Raw genomic sequence first — 23693 nt, forward strand, 5'->3', positions numbered from 1 at the left:
TCTATATGTCTATCACATTTGGTTTATTCTTTCATCGATCACTTCAAGTTCATTTGTGGACACTCAGGTTGCCAGCAGTTCTGTGCTACTGTAACTAAGTCTACATGTGTAGACAAATAACTGCTCAAAATCCAGAAAAATAGCGTAAAGGACAAAGACACTTGCCCCCATGCAGGGACCACTAAGTTTGATCCCCAACACCCCATAATCCCTGAAGCACCAGTTACACCTCAAAGTCCAAGCAGCACGGCACTTCAACCTGAGCACCAAGTCATCAGGTCAGAACTGCCTCATCAAGGATCTCTGGAAGTGACCCTCGGGCTCCTGAGAATAGCAGGAAAGACTCCCACAAAAGAGGAAAGAAATTATTACCGAAGAATCATTATACTCTAGCATTATAAATTTTAATTGTGTGTCTTTTAAATCAATGATGTATAAATTACATTAAGTTCACCACTAAAAATCCATTCTATCCTGCACCATATAATTGACCCCTTTTAGCTACTTCCCTTCTACTAACCACCTAATGATCTGATTACTTCTGGATTCAATTTATGTTCAAGAATATTTTTCATGTGGCAGGGGATTTCTCATGAACAAATCAGAGGTCTTCATCCTTCCTACACTGAACATACCACTACGCACACCACGTAGATTGGCATGTTATAGGAATCTGAGTCACACTGAACACTGCTCCAAAGCCACCACTCTTTGTCTCTGACTCAAGAACAAAGCATAGCATGTTACTTAAAGAAAATAATCCCCCAAAAGTACCACAGTGAGGAAAATTTGAAAGCATTTTGTAAAAGATTCAATGTGGAGTGTTCTGACAGAACGTCAACTCTAGAATAATTGAAGAATTACCACTAATCACTTCACATTTCATTCAACATCAAAAACAAATGGCTGAGTAGTAAAAATCATTCATTATTCTTACAAAGAAATGTTCAGTCTGGTACAGGTATTTCCTACCATTCACCCACTTCACTGCTCCCATAGAGAATAGGAAAAATATTACAATCCACTCTTCGGTAACTACATGCTGATAATCCTGCTTTTGGTAAATCATTATATTTAAGTTAATTTTGCACTTCTAGGTCTACATGGAAACAGATCATTCTCTATGTGAAGTGTCAAGTCCCATTTGAAAGGCATTATATATCACTTTGACAGCCATCAGACCTGACAGTCCCCTAGAGGCAGGGGCAAAAGAGATAAAGGAGCCACAGAAGCAAATGCTGAAAAAAAAATGTACCAACTCAGAGTAAAGGTTGTATACTGCATCATAATCCAACTCCCAAAAGACACTGACTTCAACTATGACCTATACTTAATTATATAAGTAAAACAATAGAGTTTAGGCACTAGCAATAAAAGTGACATTCCTCTGACTGAATAAATAATCCAGAGACAAGAAATGTCCCTGCATGTGACATAGTATTTGAAGGACACTAGTTAGAACACTTCTGAAGAACAGAACAGATAGAGCCAAGTCTCAGTGAGTCACGACAATGGGACAATGGCCCATATAAATGTGATGATGTACAGTGACTGTAACCCAAACATGAAAGCTTGTAACTATCTCACGGTGATTCAATAAAATTAAAAATAAATAAATAAATAAATGTGATGTACAACTGACATCAATAAGGAATCTGAAAATTTGGCCTCTTACGGAAAAAACATACCCCCATGCAATATTATACATTTAAATTATATCTATTAACACTATTCTAGACCATGTTACATCAGTAATAATAAATCAATTTTTTTAATTTTTAAATATATGTTCCCTTATGTAGACACAGCAATGCATAGTGCCAACATTATTATTCCCATCTGCCAATATCTATATATTCAAGGTCCAATAACTGTTGTAACTGGTTCTTTGACATGTCAACATTGATCACCACCCTTTCCAACTTGTTTAGGTTTTCCTTGGAAGTCGATACACAAACCCAGAAATGTGATGTATTGCTGCCAACAAGCTTAATAAATTACAAATGCTGGGCACCAAAGGATAAAATTAATAAGGACTAAAATCAGTTAGAACTAGATAAAAGGGCCAAATGAGCAATATATAATCAGCAAGTTCTTTATGTACTAGTTATTATCCATTTAAATTATAAAAATCATAAAACTCCAGCAATGAGTTCATAACTATCATCAAAATTATAAATTACTAAATATGGTTAGAATCTGGTTGGTGCTCTGACTCTCAAATCATGCCTACCCCCTTCTCTTCCTTCTTCTCTGAAATGGGTACATATCCTGCTCCTTAATAATATACTCCATCTGTATCCTTATGTAGCTTTGAAATTGTTTTCAGACCAGGAATTCCTAAATTTTTTCCTTGACCTCTTGGTGCTTGATAAATTTTTAACATGACAGACATATAGATGCATAAGTATATAAAACATATGAACAAATAAACATTTACTTATTATATATCATAAAATTCATTTTAAAATAAATCTTTACAATTTTTCAAGGCTCACATAATCAGTTCCAAGATCCCAATATTGGATTAAAACCCAAAGTTTAAGAAGCTCAGCAACTTGTGATATTAGCAGTAGGGAACTGACACTGGTGATGGCTTCAGACTTGTTAACACTGTGTGCCTGAAACTCCTTTGTAAATTGGAAATCATGGTGCCTAAACAAATGCATAATTGTTAAAAAGCAGCTGCTGGAGTCGAGATTGTACTCATACTGACTCTCTAAGTCTCTTACCATTAGTAAATCATTTGCCATACTTAATAACCAGGCTAATCTCTTTAGTTTAGGGGTGTACATTTGCTTTGGGAGTGTACCTCCAAAACTGTGTTAAGGGAGCCTAGAGGGGCAATGGTTCAGTGTTCTGGCATGGAAATATGACACTCCTCTGTCCTGGTGCTACTAACAGGCTACTGGTTTTGGACCTATCTGGGGTGTGCTCATGTACATTGATTCATGAGCAAATGTTTTGCTTTAATAAATTGTTTACTTTTAAAAATAATTTTTATTAGTGAATCACTATAAGGTACAGTTACAGACTTAAAAACTTTCGTGCTTGTGTTTTAGTCATACAATGCTCTAGTACCCATTCCTCTACCAGTGCTCATTCTCCACCACTGATGATCCCAGATTCCCTCCCACCCCCTACCCCACCCCACCTCTGTGACAGGGCATGCCCTTTTGATCTCTCTCTCCTTTTGGATGTTGTGATTTGCAATAGGGGTATTGAGTGGCCACCGTGTTTGATCTATAGTCTACTTTCAGCACACATCTCCCATCCCAAGCGGGTCCTCCAAATACACTTTACCTAGTGTTCCCTTCTCTCTCTGAGCTGCCTTTTCCTCCAGCATGTGAGACCAGCTTCCAAGACGTGGAGCCAACTTCTTGGTACTTATCTCTACTATTCTTGGGTGCTAGTCTCCCATTCTGTTACTTTATATTACACAGATGGGTGCAATCTCTCTGTTCTGTCTCTCTCTTTTTGACTAATTTCACTTAGCATGATACATTCCATGTTGATCCAATTATATGCAAAGGTCATGACTTCATCTTTTCTAACAGCTGGATAGTATTCCACTGTGTAGATGTACCAAAGTTTCTTTAACCAGTCATTTGTTCTTGGGCACTCGGGTTTTTTCCAGATCTGGCTATTGTAAACAGTGCTGTAATGAACACTCCAGTGCAGATGTCATTTCAACTATACTTTTTTGCCTCTCCGGTATATATTCCTAGGAGTGGTATTGCTGGGTCAAATGGGAGCTCAACTTTTAATTTTTTGAGAAGCGTCCATACTGTTTTCCAAAAGGGCTGGACCAGTCAGCATTCCCACCAGCAGTGTAGGAGGGTTCCTTTCTCCCCACATCCTCTCCAACAGCAGTTGCTTTTGTTCTTTTGGATGTGTGCCAGTCTCTGTGGTGTGAGGTGGTATCTCATAGTTGTTTTGATCTGCATCTCCCTGATGATTAGTGATGAATAGCATTTTTTCATGTGCCTTTTTGCCATTCATATTTCTTCCTTGAGAAAGTTTCTGTTCATTTCATCACCCCATGTTTTGATGGGGTTGGATGTTTTCTTCTTACAGATTTCAATCAGTGCTTGATATCAACCCCTTATCAGATGGGTATTGGGTGAATATTCTTTACCATTCTGTAGACTGTCTTTGTATTTTGGTCACTGTATCTTTTTTGGTATAAATTGTTTGCTTTATTCTATGCCTTATTTCCCTGGCTCAGTCTTTTATTCTATGACAAGGTTAAGAACCTAGTTCCTTGGGCAGGGCTAATAGCATAAAAGGCTTTTCCAGCAAAATCAGGACAAGATAGTCTGGGTTGGTTTTATAGTGTAGTGGGAACAAATTCAGTAACTATTGCAAATGAGTAAGAAAAAGTGGAAGTGTGTTGGATAGATGTTACAACAAGTAAGATGCTTGCCTTGTATGTCCTTGACTTGAGTTCAATCCCCAACATCCCATATGGTCCCCCAAGAACTACCAGAAGTTATCCCTGAGTGCAGAGCCAGGAGTAATCTCTGAGCATCACCAAATGTGGGAGCCCAGTAGCCCATTTCACTTCACAGCCTGATGAATGATGACTATGCCTATCTCTACATATCCTGATCATAAAGACAATGCAGAGTTGCATAAAACATTCTGCCATGAGCTAAGAGGTCAGAGTAAGAACATTTGGGAGTCATTGTCCAGTCTCTTCTGCTTTTACATCTTACTGCCTTATAAACACATTCATTTTTAGTACATTACAAAGCATTGTAGCACTGTTGTCCCATTGTTCATTGATTTGCTCGAGCAGGCACCAGTAACGTCTTCATTGTGAGACTTGTTGTAAATGTTTTTGGCATATCAAATATGCCACAGGTAGCTTGCCAGGCTCTGCCATGCGGGCGGGATACTTTCAGTAGCTTGCTGCGCTCTCCAAGAGGGATGGAGGAATCGAACCCGGGTTGGCTGTGTGCAAGGCCAAAGCCCTACCCGCTGTGCTATCACTCCAGTCCATTACATAAAGAGCACCAATCTGGTTTTCAAGAAATATATAAAAGTTTCAGCAGAAGAGTAAAGTTTCATGAAGTCAAACCAGAGGGCTTTATGTAGGCTGAGGGCTCAGCTTTCCATACGTGAAATGATCTGGTAAGAGGCGCAGCTCATAAAATGAGTCATGATTCTGAAGCCTGATTATTTTTTTAGCTACTAGAACTAGAATTAATCATAACTACTTGACAGAATCAAGCATTCTCTCCACTAGACAAATAAAGATTTCCCACATTAAGACTCTCCTCACAATCATCAAATCCCAAGTTCTGAGGGTAGGATAAAACAAACTATACAACTCAAAATGATCTAAAAATTTTACTTCTGGTTCTGCTTCAGTGTTCCAGACAACCTGAAAATTAATCACAATTAATCTCTGAGTCCATTTCTTCTCTACTCAGACACTTTTTAATTAATCACTGTAGTGCTTAAATTTAGTAAGTAAGTTCACTTTTTGTGGAGCATGTTTGGAAAGAATATTTGATTTTAGTGTTAACTAAGACATATATTACAAGAAACAAAGGAAATACTAACCACATGCCCACTAAACAAGTAATTAAACTCTCATGATCCAGGAAAAAATACATACACGCTCACTCAAAACCAGCTGCAAGCCTGTATTTACAGTTTACACCTCTATCCCATTTTGCTAAATGTCCTTTGGTAACAAGTTAATTCAGATTAAATATTAAGATATAAGTAAGATAACATGGCTTCCATAAAGGAAAATAAATGAATCTTTGGACAGAAGCACATCTACCCAAAAGAATTCCTGTGTTATTTTGTGAAGTTGTCCAGTGGTGTAATCAACCTAAAAAACATGCATGAGGCAGTTAATAAAAAAAAGAAGTGTTGGTGGTGCATATATATGGTATTTTAATATTCAGGTATCCATTAATTAAAGGGAAATATCACTTGTCATCAAAAAGTTAATTTAAAAGATTGCAAAAAGGGGATGGAGAGATAGCACAGCAGATACGGTACTTGCCTTACACATGGATAACCCACGTTCATTACTTGCATCCCATATGCCCATATGGTTCCCCGAGCATCACCAGGAGTAATTCCTGAGTGCAAAACCAGGATTAACCCCTGAGCACTGCCAGACATAGCCCTCAAAAACAAACCAAAAAACAGAATAGTGGAGAATCATTACTTAACTGCAGCTCCAACATATTAAATATACATATCCTAAACCATAAATTCACACAAAATGTTTTGCTACATAGTTTATTCCCTGCTTTCCTTTGGTCTGCCTCCCAATAATTCCTAAACTAGGATACAAGTAAAGAGCTTTTAAAAATCCCACTGTCTCCCCACATCAGTGAATTACCATGAAACCAATCTCTAAAGACCATTCTCCAGAAAATCCAAAATGGTGGTATAATTTGAGCCAGATAAAGCATTGCATACTAAATGCTGCTTGCAATTCTCAAATCTAGTATATCACACTAGTAACTAAAGGATAGCTTACAATAGGATAGAAATAGCAAACTACAGATATATCATTAGCAAAATTATGCAGTTAGATTATCCCTGTCTGCAGTGTGTGTAGGGCTCCTACATAATTAATACTTGATTAAACTGTTCTCTGAAGAGCTGAAAAAAGATCAGACTCAGAACCAGCTGCACTATTTAATATTATCTTCAACAGAGATACGTGGGTAGGTAGCTTATTTGAAATTCTCCCTTGAATATTACACGCCTATCTTTGACTTTTAGTGTTTTTCCCCTCCCTTGTCTTAGTTCTTACTCTGTCTTTTAAAATTGAAGAATATAGAAAACTTAGTAAAAAACATAAGTTTAAGACCAATCATGCTTAAAATGCCATTGTTTCTATTAAACATTGGTCTATTCTAATTCATCCAGAGAAGATTTTATTTTGTTTAATACATTCCCATTCCCATGCAATTTTACTGTAAATATTTCTGAACCCATTTCCTTCCTTGTTTTGGATCTATGTAAGACCCCTGGTTATTTCAAACATCCTTATTACACTGGCTAGGAGAGACAAACCTAGGAGCCTCAAAAAGTATTATTAAAACCTTCATTTCCCTTCTCCACCTAACACTATTTATCTTTATATTTTCCAGACACCTAAAATTAATTTTCCTATATAGAATCCAGTTTTATTTTCCAGTAAATAGATAATTACTGAAACACTAGTTACTTGATAATCCACTCTTTTCTCAACTGCTTAAAAACTTTGTCTTTGCTATATGCCAAATTACAATATATTTGGTGGTAGGGAATGTGCACTGGTGGAGGGATGGGTGTTTGATCATTGTGAGATTGTAACCCAAACATGAAAGCTTATAACTATCTCAGTGATTCAATAAAATTTTAAAAATTAAAAAAATTACAATACATTTAGACAATTTATTTGGTTCCATTCATTAAAAAGAATTATTAGTGATCAATTTATTCCAACATAAAAAAGTACTGCAAGTGTCAGTTTCTGTCTCCACTGTTACCTAATCATTCTGTTCGTTTGGACATGGCACTTAACTTCTCTGTGACTCAGTCTGCTCATCAGTAAAATAGGTGTCACAGTATTTACCACACAGATCTTTATACGAGACTGAGCTAAATGATAAGCATTACATACAACAAACTCATTATTATTATTGTTCATCCCCAGAAGCGAGACATATACTATTCCTCACTTGGGAATGTCAAAAATGGAGATGGATGTATTAAATCAAATGTCACAGACTCACAGATGTGTTTGAAGCACAGTAAATGGTTAAAGGGAAACCTCATCTGAGAAGATCCTCACAGATCACAGAAGAGACTTTTCAGTCCATTTTGAATTAAAGGGTAATGAATTAGTAGAAGCAAAGTATTCCGAAGGTAAATACAGAGTGGCACACAATCTGGCCACATAGCTCTGACTGCACAGTCCCACATTGCCTGCTCTGGGAACAGTGCTCATTGCCACTCTGAGGAAACATGAAAGGGTTGTTTTCTTCTCCCCTTAAACTCTGCAGTTTAGTGTTAAAGAGAGCTCAACAGGCTGGAACTTTGCATGCAGGTGGCCCACATTCCATCCCTAGTAGCTAACTGTCCCTCAAGCTCCTAGCTGGAAATAGTCCCTGAGTACCACTGCCTGTGGCCTAAATGCAACTCAGTATCCTCAAGAACATTTCATGCCAAAACTCTACTTCCAAAAGCTAGATATATGGTCTGTGCTAAGAAAGATAATGATTTAAATCATATAATCCAATCATATTTGTTTAGGAACGACTATTCTAACTGCAAATATTCTGAATTCCTGTCTCCAGTAAAATATAAATGTTATAAATTTTCATAACTATTCTCTTTGAACTAGAATGTACAAATGTCTGTGGAACAATCATATGCTCCATTTTAAGTGCCAATAGCAGTTCTCTGGTTTTACTACACATAAGAGCATTTCTTGACTTAGATCTTCAACTCTCTTTCTCAACTTGTAAATCAATATTAGTTCTAGAAATTTTAAAACAGTCAACAGAGGCTGAAAAAACAAATTTTCTTCTAGAAATGACTTCACAGTGAATTTGCTTCAGAGCTTGAGGCACTTTTCATAGAAGCCATTAAAGAGTGCCAGGCCCCAAAAGAAGCCAAACCATCCATAAAGGCACACTTGTGCCCAATAGCATTCACAGTGTTCCAGTTGATTTTGCCAGATTTGTCCTCTCTGGAGGAAGTTGAAAGTGATCTGCCCATCTCAGTACTTAGGCTGTATTTCTTGGTATTGATTCTTTCATTATGTTCTATTTTGTTTAAGGTAGAAAGAAGGGAGTATTGTTTTTTCTTTCATGGTTTCCTAAACTTCGAATTTTCTGTCCTTAAAAGGAAATCCGTAGAGGCTGCTGACTGTATTATGCATTTAAGACAACTTGGAATGTTGTCTATCTTTGCAGGGTATCTCCACCTCCCTTCATTGTGTGTGTGTGAGGGGGGGATATGGGAGGATGGCATTATCAAACCTTTTGCCAAAAAAGCTAAGCAGTATACTGGGATTCTTGGTGGTGGAATATGAGCACTGGTGAAGGGATGGGTATTCGAGCATTGTATAACTGAGATTTAAACCTGAAAACTTTGTAACGTTCCACATGGTGACTCAATAAAAAAATTTAAAAAATAAATAAATAAATTTAAAAAAAAAAGCTAAGCAGTGACAGATACCCCAAAGACTATTAGGGCTGCAAAACAAAAAATGAGACCAAATATTATGTACCAAATTTCCAAGAACATTTTTCAGAAGAAGTGTTGCATAAGATATAATAAACAGCACTGTTTTTCCTATTAATAAAGCTAGGGATTTATATGGGGGCAGAGGCAGGACTTCATTTGAAAGAAATGACAGAGAAACTCATTAGGAAATTTTTTATTTATAATGGTTCTCCACTTTTTGGATAAACAAGAAAAGCTGTAAAGCAGAACAATCCCAGGGGCTGGAGCGATAACACAGCGGGTAGGGCATTTACCTTGTATGTAGCCGACCCGGGTTCGATTCTCAGAATCCAATATGGTCCCCTGAGTACAGCTAGGAGAAATTCCTGAGTGCATGAGCCAGGAGTAACCCCTATACATTGCCGGGTGTGACCCAAAAAGCCAAAAAAAAAAAAAGAAAAAAAGAAGAAGAAGAACAATCCTAGTGTAATTCAATTCAGGGCTCTAAGGAAGATGAAGAAGGTAGTCTTTATTTCTTTTATTGAAGTAGTACCGGTTTACAGTAGGTAAATGTTTATATGCTTCAGGGTTATAATGTTACCATATCAGTCCCACACCAAAGTACCAATAGGTTCCTCCATGACAGTTTACTGGAAAGCCTAATGGAGCTAATACACCACAAGACTGAGTTCTCAAATCTGACTGGAAACAGTGTTGGCTCCCAATGCTAACCACACTATGACTTTTAAAACAGATTTATTCCTATTTTCAGTTTAATCTGAGGACATAGGGATAGAAATAAGACAAAATTAAAAAACAAAACAGAATGATATTTGAAAAAAACAACCAAAAATGAGGGAAAAAATGCAGAATCACACATTTCTCATCCAGAAGACCACAGATAAGGAAAAAAAATGGCCACAATACCCCTATTGCAAACCACAACACCCAATTGGAGAGAGAAAACAAAAGGGAATACCCTGCTACAGAAGCAGGGTGGGGAGGGAGACAGGATTGGGGGGGTGGGAGAAATACTCGGTATATTGGTGGTGGAGAATGGGCACTGGTTGAGGGATGTGTTTGCGAACATTGTATGAAGGATAAACAAGCTCGAAAATGAGTAAATCTGTATCTGTACTCTCATGATGATTCACTAATTAAAGAATAAAATAAATTTTTAAAAAAAGGACTGCTTAAGTTTTACAAACAATCCTAGAGAACTGGAGATGTGATTCAGTAATATAGCCCATACTTTTCATGTATGAGGCTCTGGGCTCTGGGCTTAATCCCCAACACAAACTTAACAAATATTTTATAAAATTATGTTACAAGAATACCTCATGTTTGGAATAAGGGTTCTGCATGTTTTAGTGACCATACAGTTCTCTTTTCCAATATTAGCTGCAATGTAACTGCTTGTAGACTGCTTTTTTCACTAAGCAATAATCACAACAACTTCCCTATACCAATAAATCCTGCCGGAAAAAAAATGGATTAGACAGTCCATATTACAGATACACCATGACTTACTTTCCCATCCCTTATCATTTGTTAGAATGTTGTCTTTTTTTTTTTACACAGTAACTACTAAAGTGAACAACTGCTTATACAAGATTTACAGACTTATATACTTATTGAAATTATTATTCTTTTAAGCACAAGATCTACAGAAGTGCTACAGTGATTTGCACATTCACCATCAAGTAAGAACCCACATATTACACCCTTGGTTATTCAAAACATTACTTTCCTTTTAATCTGACCAATATAAACAGTTTTTAAAAAATGGTTTGGATCCTGATTTTCTTATCTGCATCCTGGCCACTTTTAGTTCTTCCATATATTGCTTTTCTGTGTTATTTTCTAATAATTCTTTGTATGCTTACTATTAAACATTTATACATATTTCTCAGTTTAGCAATTAAGGGTGAAATGCAACTCAAGAGTTGAGAATTACTGGCAGTAAATGACTTCAAAACTAGCTGTTCTGGACTAAGCCCTATGCCCCTACAGTTTTGTGTAACTTATTTTTAAGCTTCCTCACCTATAAAATGAAGATAACAATAGCTTCATAGTATTGTTACAGATAGTAAGTTAAAACTGTTCAACTATGCTAAGCATTTTTTAGTATAAATATTTATTCAAAAAGTTTAAACATAGAGCTTACAAAGTAATGTTTTAATTTCTAGATCAGAGGTTTCCAAACTTATGGTCTACTGCTCTCATTTTTAGAAATAAAAGTTACTTGGTGGCCCTTAGAAATTTACCTTCTTTAAGCAAACAACAGATAGTGCCCTCCCCCATCCCTCCTGGATGGCTCCAGTAACCCTAGTGGTTAGAGGAACTGTAATGCTCACTTTGAGAAACATCATTCTAGCTTCTTAAACTTAGGGTTCAGTAACTGAAATCAGGGGCTGTAAAAATTCTTTAAAATTTGTTTTAGAATAAATTATTTATTTATTGCCATAAATATTATACATTAAGATATCTGTGATTATATAAAAGTTTCTCAGGCAAAAAAAGGAGTTTTGAGTTTAAGAAAGAAAGTTTAAGATGTTCTATTCTAAATCAACTCTTTTAAAAATAGATGATGTATTTCCAAGCGAAATAACAGATTAAAAACTGGACCACAATCTTACACCATAAACAAAAAATGTAGTTCAAAATGGATTAAAAATAATTCACAGTGGATTTTTAAAAAATAAGAGTCACAGAGAGCTCTCACATGCTAATCACATGATTTGCATGCAAAGATACAGGTTCAATTCACGATCCACATGGTCTTCTGAGTACTGGTAGAAAAAAATCCCAGTGTACAGACATGGGAATAGGCCCTGAGCACTCTAAGTTGTGGTTCATAAAAATACATTTTTATGAATATAACAACTGAAGCCATAAACATTCTAGAAGAGAACTTAAGATCCTTGACATGAATCTCAGTGATGATTTTTCTTTTGCCAGATACCAACAGCAAAGGCAAGAAAAATAAAATTAAACAAATTAAAATATACCAAAAAAGCTTCTACACAACAAAGAAAATCACCAACAAAGTGAGAAGGTAGCTGCCAAATGGAAGAGAATATGTGCAAATCCTTGCATATATCTATATAAATTAATACCAAAATATAAATTTAAATACAACAAAAAGACAATCCCACATAAAAATGGGAAACAGCTATTTTTTGAAGGAAGACTAATAGATGGCCATCTGACTTTAAAAGATGCTTAGAATAACTAATTAGGGAAATGAAAATCAAAATCTCAATAACCCACATACCTGTTAGAATGGCTATTAATCGATGTAAATAGTGGTTAGATTACACTCCAACCTCAAGGGAATTTACAAGGATTTAAGATGGAAGCTTTTAGACAAAGAAGCAACCTTAGGTTTGTTCTTTAGAAAGAAAACTATAGCTATGTGAGAGAATGAGTCAGAGGGGGAAAAGACCAAGATATAAACTATCAGAACCTAAATTCATGCCCATTACCACATTACCCAGCTATGAAACTTAAAGATTTGGGGCAGTTTTTCTCTACCTTTTTGCAACCATAGCCCCTTTCTGACCATGTCTCTTTTTGTGGCCCCTCATTCCACTGGTTGTATGACTAGTCTCATGCCATAGGCTCCTCTTAAGCAATTTTCAACTATGGCCCCTTAAAGTATTATGGGGTCCACAAAAAGCCTTACATAACCTCTGGTTGAGAAATGCTAATTTAGAAGATAGATGAGTAGACCTACAAACAAGTGACTAGTAACTATTCTAAGGATTCACAGGTACAAGGAATGAACTTGGAAAAACAAAGTAATTTGAAGTCTCAGCTTCTAATTACAGGTTGGTCATATTCTAGAGCCTAATGATGAATATCTTTACCAGTTCCGTTTTTTTTTTCCTGCTGCTGTTCTTGTTCTTGTATCACACCATCTTTGCTCAGGGATTATTCCTGGAAGTACTTGGGAGACCATACATGGTATTGGTGATCAAACTGGAGTCAGGGTTTGCTGCCTGCGAAGCAAGTGCTTTAAGCCCTGTATTATATACAGTCCAGTCCTTCACCTATTTCTCATCTTTTTCTAAAAGATTCAAGAGTTTCTCTTGGTGCCCACCACTCCTTCTTAGGCACAGAACAGATAAACGTAACTCTCTATAAAGTGACCTTCCCATTTTTGATAACTAAAACTCCTGTTATGAACAGAAAACATTTTTATGATCAAAAACATAGTAGACCATGTCCACAAGAAGCTGTTATTAATAGTAGTATAAGCCATTTTTTTAATTTAATTCCTTTAAGTAATAATAAAACCACTTAGAAAGGTAGGCTGTTGGTATAATCATATTGTGTAAGGGATAAAGTTTAGAACTATATAATTGTTACAGATTTATTTACTAAATAACCCTAAATGATAGTATCATTTGTTTGATTCTTTCATAATGATTTGATAACAAAAAAAAGTCTCAGTGTGGGGCTGGAGTGATAGCACAGTGGGTAGGGAATTTGCCTTACACACAGCCGACCCGGGTTCAAGTCCCAGCATCCCATATGGTCCCCTGAGCACCGCCAGGAGTAATTCCTGAGTGCAGAGCCAGGAGTAACCCCTGTGCATTGCCAGGTGTGACCCAAAAAGAAAAAAAAAAAGTCTCAGTGTATTCTCAAAATATTTACCAATCTGCCTAATATTTGTTGGTTTCCTGTCCTAAGAAAAGAAAAATCAATTGTGGGGCAAAAGTGAAATACAGAGGATAAAACCTTGTACATGGTCAACCCAGGTTTGAGCCCTAGCACCTCAGATGGTCCGTAAAGTCCTGCCAGAAGCAATCCTTGATGCATCTGCTGCCTGAGCCCATGTGCTGCTCTCGCCCACGTGGCCAAGAACATGTGGTGCCTGAGCCCATGAGTCACCCACATCTCCCCTCCTGAGATGTGTACTTTCATGCTTTCATGACTAATGCTGGAGTGTGTGTAGGGGCTCTTTCCACCCTTGGAGAAGTTCGTGTTCTCTCTTGAGCACATTACTCTCCACTCTCTCCCACTTTCTCTTCCTCCTTCCCTTCAAACCCTCCAAATAAAATCTGTTTTACTTCAAAAAAAAGAAGAAGTGATCCCTGAGTAATGACCTAGGAATAAGCCCTGAGGACTGCAGGGTGTGGGTCCAAAACAAAAACAAAACAGAAAGTAGAATCAATTTCATGCTATCAGATATACTCAAGCAAGAGTTGGATGGATAAATAGCACAGGGGTTAAGGTGTTTGCCTTCAATTCTATAAATCCTTATTTGAATTCCCAACACCAGCTATAGTACCCCAAGCACTGCCAGAGATCATTCCTGAGCACAGCATCAGGAACAGCCCATTTGCACTGCCAGCTGTGGTAAAATTCCTCCCCCATTAAAAAAAAAGCACCACTTCTTTTGCATTATATGTTATAACTCTCTATTTTCCTTTACTACAATAGTGGTTTTCCTATCTATAAAAACTAAAAAAAAATAATCAAATTAAAGTTAATGATTTTTAAATGAATACAGATGACCTTTAAAGGCAGGAAGATAAAACTGAGTGACAAATTTATAAATCCAATTACTCCATAATAAGCAAATGAAAAAAATGACTACAGAGTTGACTGTCTAAATATCTGTGAATCATTTGTGACAACAAAGAGTAAACACAATGATGTCAGATACCAAGAATCTAGATGTCAAAGTGCAGGCTAATCTATATTAAAAGACCAGCATAAAAGTTCATTGCATCATAAAAGTAGAGTAATATTGTGGCTGGGGATTTAGGCACATGCCTTGCATGTTGCCAACCCTAGTTCAATCCCCAGGTCCCTCAATCATGGCCAGGTGCAACCCTGGAAACCCTAGAACACCCAGATGAGCCGGTATGCTCTGGGACCACAGGCCTGAGCAGCACTGCAGAACCCAAACACTGGGCCACTAATGCCATTGGCCAAGAATTTCTGGGAAGGGCCCCGAAGCACCCTGAAGACAATTTTGGAGTCCCAATTAGCAGTAATCAAACCTAGCCAAATGAGAGGGTGGGGGGAGGGAGCGCACAATGTTCCTCCTTCTTCTGCCACTCCCTGTGTGTGTGTTCTGTGTGGACCTGGTCGCTGATGAGTATCCAGCATTCGCCATGGCCGACAAAAAAACCCAAGGAAGACATCAAGACTGAGATCAACTATTATATTAATTTGAAGGTTGGGGCTGGAGCAATAGCATAGCAGGTTGGCTAACCCAGGTTCGATTCCCATTATCCTATATGGTCCCCCTAGCACTGCCAGGAGTATTCCTGAGTGCATGAGCCAAAAGTAACCCCTGTGCATCGCCAGGTGTGACCCAAAAAGCAAAATAATAATAATAATAATAATAATAATAATTTGAAGGTGGAGGGTCAGGATGGTTCTGTGGTGTAGTTTAAGAGGTATACACCACTTAGTAAACTAATGAAAGCCTATTGTGAACAGCGGGGTTTATCAATGAGACAGATCAGATTCGATTTGATAGGCAGCCAATCAATGAAACAGACAAGACACACTTGCACAGTTGGAGGATGAAGATACAATTGATGTGTTTATCAATTGTAGCAGACAGGAGGTGTCTACTAATGGAGCCTGCTACTTTCTTCAAGAACTCAGCTCCTCCAGACCAAGAAGACATTCGCAATTTGAAAACCGCACGCAGTTTGGTTCCACCACATCCAGACTACTACAGTATAGTTTTCTATATTCTTCATTCTCCCCTTCCCCATTCCTTTATTGCACAAAAAGTAACTGGTGTATGTGCACAAACATTGCATTTTTTTAAACGAAATGGCCAATGGTATGTTTTGATTGACATCAGATGGAGATGGGATGGGTAAAAAATACTGGTTCTGTGAAAATACACTCTTTCTCCATTAGGGGCATGCTCATTCAGCTCTTATCTTTATATTCCAATAAGTTATTTTGCTCTCAATGTTTAACAACAACAACAACAACAACAAAAGAAAAACATAAAAATTATTGCATACCGGCAGAACCTCCTGCCCCTGCACCAGGCTGTCTTCACCAGGGCCCCCTTGGAGATGGACAGGTTGAGTTTCCCTCCCTGCCCCAAGCAGAGCCCCGGCAACCGAAAACCTCCAGAACCCAGCCACAGCCATGCTCAAGGCCCCTGTCCACATACTCAGACAAGTCTCACACACGAAGGAACTCAGGTATGTGGGACCTGTGGCTGAGATCTCCAAGCCTGCTCAGATCGGGACTGGGCCTCCTCCACCCAGATCCCCCATTTTCCAGTAGCTTGATAGCCACACCTACAAAATGCTCCAGGTGACACCATGTAATCTCATCAAAGGCCAAGATCCAGAGACTATAAAACAAAATTACCAGAAGAGAGCGATGCAGTTTTTCCTGGAGTGCGCAGCCGCTTATACTCTAGCCCACTGATGTACCTAAAGCAGCAAACAGTGTCTGGCTTTAATATTCTTGCTTGTATTCCCTTACATACCAGCTTAAAGGGCCCCAGAATGAAATCAACAACCTTTACACACTTCCCTTTTATTGTGGTGGGAAGATGCTTGCTGGTTGGGTGGGTGTTTGAATATTATCTGTAATGAACCATTGTGAGCTACTTTATGAAAATAAAATGTATAAAAATCAGAAAAAAAATTCTTGCATACCTTGTTTGATAACTCTTTTGTACATAGCCATTACATGTAGGGCAATCTGTCTCTAAGTAGGGATAAATTACTCTAAAAGAAAAGGATCCTAGATAGTTTTCCCTTCACAACAAGCGTCTTGTAGTTTAAATAAAATTTAAAAAACTCTAGATAAATGAGCAGTGACATAAGACAAAGGTTAAGGCACTTGACTTGCACACAACCTTTGGTTCTATCTCTGAAATTGCATATGATCCTCTGAGCAGAGCAAAGAGTGACCCCTGAGAGAGGAGGTAGGAGTAAGTCCTATGAACCAATGGGTATGCTTTATGCTAGCCCCCAAATATACCATTCTTTCAATCTAGACAAATAAATTAACATAGATATCTTATAAGCTTTATGTATATGTTTATTCTGTTTACCTCTCAGATCAAGTAGTTTATGGTAGGCATGAATCAAAAGGCTCTACATTTTGATCAAATGTAAGCATGAATAAAAATATGCATATCTGGACTGAGTTTAAGGTCAAAGTAATGACTCAGGAAAGGGGGAAAATCTGAAGCCTTGGATGATTTAGATTCAAAAGGACTAATGATCCACGGCAAGCTATGAATGAGGTGAACAGAAACAACTGTATGTCTATTAAACCTAATAACAGAGGAACAGGTGACAGGAATGGAAATATGACAGGAAAAAAACTCAAGTAGAAGACTGAGCTGAACTGAATAATAAGAAGCAAAACTGAGTTTCTGGATAAGAGAATAATAACTTAAGGTAAAATCTTGAGGATGCAGTTTAGTGTGAGGAACATATCCATAAAACATTTCCTTCCACCAATGTACAAACATACAAAGAAAGAATGCCACAAGCAAAAGACTGTAAGTTTCTCCTGCCTAAAAATATCTGATCAAGCAATTTAAGAAATACTACAAACATCACCAGATTAACACATCATAAAGAATTACAGGATTAATGCTAAATAAATAATCACATCATAATCACTTCAGCAAAGAAATATATCCAGAAAGTTATACTTAAAACTTTCTGAACTCTGAAATCATTCGGGACCCTTCAGTTTTGGGTTTCTTCATCATTCATCCACAGAACCTATCTTATGATTCTACACCCTGTCAAACTGTTCAACTGACACCAGGCCTTACAGAACATTTCAGCATGCCAGATCTCATTCTAAACAAAATACATCTGTCACTCTCTAATAGCGCACCTAGAAAATTATTCAAGACTACTGTATCCACAAATGATTCCAAGAGCACAAAGCATTGCAAATAAAGAACGAGCATAGGCACACCTCAGAGCAACTTAGTCATCAAGTTATCATGTTTGTTATGGCCATGCTAGATAACTTCATTAAACTGTGTTCATGTTGATGAACATGAACAGGCCTCCATATGCTCTTAAACAGAAAAATGGTAATAGTCTACTTTCAACTATAAAAGTCTCTGATGGATTACTGGAGACAAAAAATTTGAAAGTCTCTTCATAGGTAGATACTTAGTCTCTCGATATCACAGTTAATGAAGCTGTCACTGCACTACGGATCTATTAAACTAAGATGTGCCTCAAAAAATATATATACCACCTCACTATTTATGACTAATTATAGAGGCATTTTTCCATTTTGAAGAAGACCATGTTCTATTTTTCCCCAAATTTTATTATATTAAATAAGGCACTCTGAGATACAAAGTTATTCACAGTTGGGTATTTGACAGATAATGTTCCATCACCAATTCCAGCATCAATGTCAATTACCCTCCATCAGTGTTTCCATATTCCCTCTCTTATACCCTGCTCCATCCATAGCCTGCCATCTTGATAGGCATCTTTTTCTTTTGGTTATTAAAGTCTGAGTCTCATTATTTCAGTGTTATTGATTCTGTGTTTTGAGTATTTAGTTCTAAGATTCCCTATTTAACACCACCAATGTACCTGAATTCCCCTGACCTCTGCCCCTGTTGCTTCTCATATATATCTTCACCCCTTCACCTTCACTCTGTTTCCTTCTCCTCTATACTCTGGAGTCAAGGATGATCTAGGCATCCTTAAATTAAACCATGGAATTTCCTCATCCAGTTACTCTAAATACAACATATAAGTGATATCATGCTGTGTTTGTCTTTCCTCTGGCTTCTTTCATTTAACACAGTATCTTTCAGTTCCATCCATGTTCCAATTTATACAATTTCACCATTGCTTACAGTTATGTCGTATTCTATTATATACCACATATTATGATCCGCTAATTGATTGTTGGACATCTAGGTTGATTCCCTTTTAATGAATGTTTTTCTGTTCTGTGGGTCACTGTAACTGTCACTGTCATACTGTTGCTCATCGATTTGCTTGAGCAGGCACCAGTAACATCTCCATTGTGAGACTTCTTGTTACTGTTTTTGGCATATCAAATACGCCACAGGTAGCTTGCCAGGCTCTGCCATGTGAGTGAGACACTCTCAGTAGCTAGCCAGGTTGTAAAGAGGGGCAGAGGAATTGAACCCAGATCAGCCGAGTGCAAGGCCAATGCCCTACCCGCTGTGCTATAGATCCAGTCCTGTCCTGGGGATAGATACACAAAAGTGGAATTGCTGGATCATATGGTAGCTCAATTTTAAGTTTACTGAGAACCCTCCATTCTATTTTCCAGGGGGTTGAACTAGATAGCAACCAACCAACAGTGGATATGAGTTCCTTTTTCACCACATCCCCTCCAACATAGGTTCTTCCCAGTACTTTCAATATGTGCCATTTTCACTGGAGATGGTATCTCACTGTCTTCTTTGATTTGGATTTCCCTAATAATAAATGATGGTGAGCATTTTTTCCTGTGCCTGTTGGCCACTTCTTTGTATTCCTCAGAGAAATCCCTGTTCATTTCCTCTCCCCATTTTTGATGGGATTTTGGATTTTTTTGTTGCTGATCTATGTGACTACTTTATTAACTCTAAATCTGATGTGTGGACCACAAATATTTTCTCCCATTCAGTTAGTTGTCTTTAGTTTTAGCCTGTATTTCTCCTACATGCAGAAACACTTTAATTAATGTTTCCCCATTTATTTTTGGGTTATGTTACCTTTGCCAATGGCACTGTATCACTGAAAATACCTTTGAAGTCCAGATCTTGTAGCAGTCTGTCTAAATTTTCCTCAATGTATTGTATAGATATGGTCTGATCTCAAGGTATTTGATCCACTTTGAAATTACTTTTTGTAAGATGTGAGATACAGTGAGATAATTTATCCACTTTTCATTTCTGATCCTATTTATTTGAGTACTTCTCCTTTTCCCTGTGAGTCTAGTCAAAGGTTTGTCTATTTTATTTATTCCTTCAAAAACCCAGCTTCTGGTTTCATTGATTTTTTTTGTGTTGCTTTCTTGGTTTTATATCATTGATTTCTGCTCTGGCTTTTACTATTTCCTTCCTTCTGCTGGCCTTTAGATTCATTTGTTGTTGATTCTTCCAAATGTTTAAAATGTGCATTTAGGTTGTTAATTTTCTCTTTTTCTTCTTTCCTAATGTAGTCCAGTTATTGCTATGAGTTTCCCTCTAAGCATAGCTTTTGCTGTGTCCCACCAGTTTTGATAACTTGTTTCTTTATTATTATTAGTTCCAGGGAATTCTTTTAATCTCTTCCTTGATTTCCTCTTTTACCTAAGTATTATTTAATAGCAGATTGTTTAGTCTCTAGATGTTAGAGTTTTTCCACATCTTTTTATGATTAAATTCTTTCTGTCCTGTGGTATTATATTCTGATAGGATAGTTGGTATGATTTTACATCTGTGAATTTATGTAAGTTTGTCTTGTGCCATAATATGTGATGTATCCTCAGAATGTTCCATGTGTACTAAAGAAGAATGTGTATTTGACTTTTAAATTATTTAAGGCTCTATGTACATCCACTATTCTGAGCTCTTCTAGTTCTTCATTTAGTACTCTTATGCCTTTAATGACATTCTGTCCAGTTTATTTGTCCAGCGATGGCAGTGGAGTTTTGAAGTCCCTCTATACTATTATGTTTTAATCCATATGTTTCTTTAGGTTTTTATAAAGCCTTTTTTTGAGCAAAGGCCTTATAAACTTTGCTAATCATACATTCCTAAAATTGGTACACACATGTTCATTAAAGTTAGTACTTCTTTATCTAACGTTCCCTTAATCAATACACAGTCCCTATCCCTAACTCCAATTACTTTCTTTAGACTGAATGCTATTTAAAGTGACATGATAAGAAGGTAACATAATGGTGACAGGGATACTATGCATGAAGTCATTGAAGAATTCTGTGTATCACATTCCTTTCAGCATGAGAGCCACAAAAATCTCCCTTACTTGCCCCACATACCTTTGGCAACCTAAATACAATGTGCTGAAGATGGCAGAAACTTGTCATCTGGGATCTTTGAGCAAATAATAGGCAATAAGATTGAAAGGAACAAAAGTCATTTTTTATGCAACTTTAAGCAATAAAAGTCATTTAAAATTTCTTGGCTAAACCGAAGCATTGGATGCTGTCATGATTGTTCAAATTAATAAAACCAAGTCTACTAGTTGAAAACTATCTTTAATTCTGGTAACTGGAAAATAAAATTGACAAAATGAAATCTAATCAGATGTCTCGTATGTTTTTCAAGAAATTTTATTGCCCAAACAAATAATAAGCCATGAAGCAATTTAAAAAGTCATGAGTGTAAAATCAATCTCAAATATAAATATGCAGGAAGATGACTAAAGAAAGAGGATATATTCCCTGTCATCCTTTTATGATTTGGCCAAAGAGAAGAAAGAAAATCTAGGAATTAAATTTCCATATGACGCAGCAATTCTACTTCTTATAATAACCCAAGGGCCCAAAACACTAGTTACAAAATACATTTGCATCCCATGAACAGTGCAGCTCTATTTACAATAGCCAAAATCTGGAAACAGCACAAACAGACCCAAGAATATGTAACTAGATATAGATACTATGGTACATATAAACTACATAATGCTACTTGGCTATAATAAAAGATAAAATCATACAATTTACAGCTACATGGTTGGATGTGAAGTTAGTCAGAAGGAAAGGAAAACACATAGAATGATCTCTCATATGTGGAATATAGAGACATGGTAGGGAAAACAAGTGCAGAAAAGAAACAGAAACTGAAAAATGGCTTCCAGTAGAAAGTTCACCATCACGGACAATGCAGGGGCTGGGGTTGAGAAGGGCATCGGGATAATGGTAGAGGGAACAGGATACCCTGGTGGAAGCTGTGGTGCTGGAATTTGTACACACGAAGCCATACCATTAAGTTTTTTTCAAAAATATTGCTTAAAAAATGTTGCTTAATTAAAATATGGCAAATCATTCCTCTCCACAGAAACAGAATAAAGCCAAAGACTATCTAATCTAGGGGCAAGGGACTTGACAGTGCTGTACAGCAGGTGATTTTACTGTGATGGACAATGACTGTCATGCCTTCACACAGTCCTGTACCAAATGGGAATTCTTTCCATATACATTTTTTTAAGCCACAACCCAATGTTCTCAAGGCTTATTGTTAACTCTTTCTCAGGTATCATATCTGGTGGTTCAGGAGACTGTAAGTGGTGCAGGATGTTGAACTGGGTCAGCATATGCGAGGCAAGCACCTAACAAACTGTATTATTTCTCTGGCCCAGGACATTGAGAAAAACAGAGGTAGAATTTCCCAGGATATAGACATCAAAAGTGATTTCACTGGTATAACTCAATTGCCAAAGTTAACAAAACAAAAATAAAGGAACAGGACTAGATAAAATAAAAAACATTTTACATGGCAAAAGAAACAGGCTAAATAAAAATATACCCTACTGAACTGGGAGAAAAACTGGAGAAAATATAGACACATGTATCATATAAAGTCTTACTACCCAAAATACTTAAAGCACTAAAGAGCCCAACAACAAAAGACCAAAAACCCTATCAAAAACTGGGAGTTTCGAGTGCCCAAGAATAGATGACTGGTTAAAAAAACTTTGGTACATCTACACAATGGAACGTAGTAATACACATAGTAACACACAGTAATGCAGCTGTTAGAAAAGATGAAGTCATGAAATTTGCACATAAATGGATCAACATGGAAAGTATCATGTTAAGTGAAATGAGCAGACATAGAAAGATTGCACTCATTTGTGTAATATGAAGTAACAGAATAGGAGACTAACTCCCAAGAATAGTAGAGATAAGGACCAGGAAGTTTTACTCCATAGTTTGGAAACCGGCCTCAAATGCTGAGGGAAAAGGCAGCTCAGATAGAAAAGGGAACATCAAGTAAAGGGTATTTGGAGGACCAGCTCAGGTTGGGAGATGTGAACCGAATGTAGATTATAGATCAAATAGAATGGCCACTCAATGCCTCTAGTGCAAACTACAACACCCAAAAGGAAAGAGAGAACAAAAGGGAATGCCCTGCCACAGAGATTGGGTTGGGGGGGAGGGGGTGGGGGTGCTGGGAAGGATACTGGGATCATTGGTGGTAGAGAATGGGCACTGGTGGAGGGATGGTTACTCGATCATGGTATGACTGAAACGCAAGCACCAAAGTTTGTAAATCTGTAACTGTACCCCCACGGTGATTCACTAATAAATTTTTTTTAATTGGGGGTTTTGCTACAAATCAAATTGATAATGGGATATCATCTTACACCAGTGAAAATGGCATATATTTGGAGACTAGAAGAAACTACTGTCAAGTCCCCTATCCCTAGATAGTCTTTGGCTTTACTCTGTTTCTGTGGAGAGGAATGATTTGCCATTTTTTAATTTAAGCAATATTTAAGCAGGGGGTGCGCGGTAAAAAGAACCCTTTTTCA

General features: G+C 37.2%; 1 protein-coding gene and 1 pseudogene across 1 annotated transcript in view; one reads left to right on the forward strand and one right to left on the reverse strand.

Annotated features, from left to right (window-relative positions):
- The window catches only part of SH3GL2 (SH3 domain containing GRB2 like 2, endophilin A1), a 214630-nt gene that overhangs the window by 185958 nt on the left and 4979 nt on the right, over window positions 1-23693 (reverse strand). The gene's annotated exons all lie outside the window — the stretch shown is intronic.
- On the forward strand, window positions 15307-15798 carry LOC101546152 (small ubiquitin-related modifier 2-like; annotated as a pseudogene).

This window comes from Sorex araneus, chromosome 1 (genome assembly GCF_027595985.1).
Source record: "Sorex araneus isolate mSorAra2 chromosome 1, mSorAra2.pri, whole genome shotgun sequence".
NCBI classification, from domain to species: Eukaryota; Metazoa; Chordata; class Mammalia; order Eulipotyphla; family Soricidae; genus Sorex; species Sorex araneus.